Source organism: Lactuca saligna, chromosome 2 (genome assembly GCF_052625555.1).
Source record: "Lactuca saligna cultivar CGN05327 chromosome 2, ASM5262555v1, whole genome shotgun sequence".
Classification (NCBI taxonomy): Eukaryota; Viridiplantae; Streptophyta; class Magnoliopsida; order Asterales; family Asteraceae; genus Lactuca; species Lactuca saligna.
The window spans coordinates 111,920,568-111,922,258 of record NC_136418.1 but is presented as its reverse complement, the minus strand read 5'-3'; positions in this window follow the sequence as shown (position 1 = coordinate 111,922,258).

The window sequence follows — 1,691 nt, the reverse complement described above, 5'->3', positions numbered from 1 at the left end:
TACTTGCATACTTGGAGTAAAAATACTTATATTTTTAAAGTATACCTTTAGTTCAGAGCACTTCGGTCCCTTAGTGTTTATAATTGTATACCATGTAAGGTTAGGTATACTTAGTTCATTATAAACAATAGCCCTAATACCAATCTGTCACACCCTTGAACCATCAAGAAAACAACGACGAAAATGTTCGGGGGCGGCAACGTAATACATAGTATCACAACAATTGTATCATAGCAATCAAAGTAAACACAACCATTACATTATAATATGAATATTTACATCTGTTTGAAAACATAGTTTGTACATCACATTATATAACAAAATATAAAGACGGGACTCCAAAAATGCTCCGTCTTCTCCAAAAGCTGGCTAGGTACCTGTCTATCGTTACCCTGAGAATACAAGCGGTTTTGAAAACGTATCAGCATAAAGCTAATGAGTTCATAAGCGTGTTTTTGTATTGAAAACTACTCACTGAGTTTGTATAAATGTTTCCTTTACATTATAAGTAAATATCGTTTGTATCGAAAACCGTTGTTACCGAGTTATGAAATATGTATGCATGCTTACCAAGAAAATCCAATATTTTCTAACATGTTTGTTGTTTTCTGTATGAAAAGTGTGTTCTATTTGAAAACCCTGGCTACCACCAGTATGTAATGTATGATTGTTCGGAAACCCTGGTGACCACCAGTATGTATAGTAGTTTTATTACTTAAAATAAAACTATAAAAGAAAGAAATCACATAAACAATGATTAGTTTATAATTATTGTGAGTCGTATAACCCTATTAATATGACTGACGACCTCCTTGACGTTCTTCAGGCGTCGCACGATTCCAAAATTTGTCACCCTAGGCGTGTCCGCCTAACTGTAGCTAACTGTTCAGGTGTGGGATTGTCGGTCCTGAATAGATCTATCCAAAAGTTTCACGCTCTCCCTCCAGCAGACTCTGGTTATACTACGAGTGAGGATTTATTGGTACCCTGAGGGGCAAAAGGAAGACAGTCGCACAATCCTGTATTAACTAGTTTACGTGTTTGTTCGGTTCTTCTCGAGTTCGAAATCGTTTGTAACGGTGTTGAGTATAAATAAATATACATAAAATAATTATTTAGCATGATACTCTAGTTTTGTATTCATAGTAATGGATAAAGTAAATCTTACATAGTTTATATGTTTGACTTGTATGAAGTTTGAATCTGTAAGATTGGTAATGAAATACCAAACTATACCTATTATAGTTTGAATGGTTGTTACGTTTGTGTAAGGTTTTAAAACCATGCAATTATAAATTGAAAAGATCCATTATGCTCCGCATATTACAAAAGGGATAATTGTATCTAAACGTTTGAAAGAAAATCATTGTAATTGCATCAGTTTGTAAGTTATGGAAACTTTTTATGTTAAGCTTGTATCCCCCCCTCCCCTGAAAACTTGAAAACTCAAAAAAGTGTAGGGGTATGAACTCACAGTTTAACGTAGGATTCGAGTGTACGATCGATATGAGTTCTGATTGTCAACGGATGTTCTGAGCACAAGTGGACCCTATTAATCATATGGGAACACATATACGTATTAGATTAGGGTATTTCATGACTAATCATGATGGAAAACCACCCTAAGGTCTTGGAAATTCTTGTACTAAGTGTTCTAAGGTCCCACACGTAGTGATCCTTGCAAATTTAAG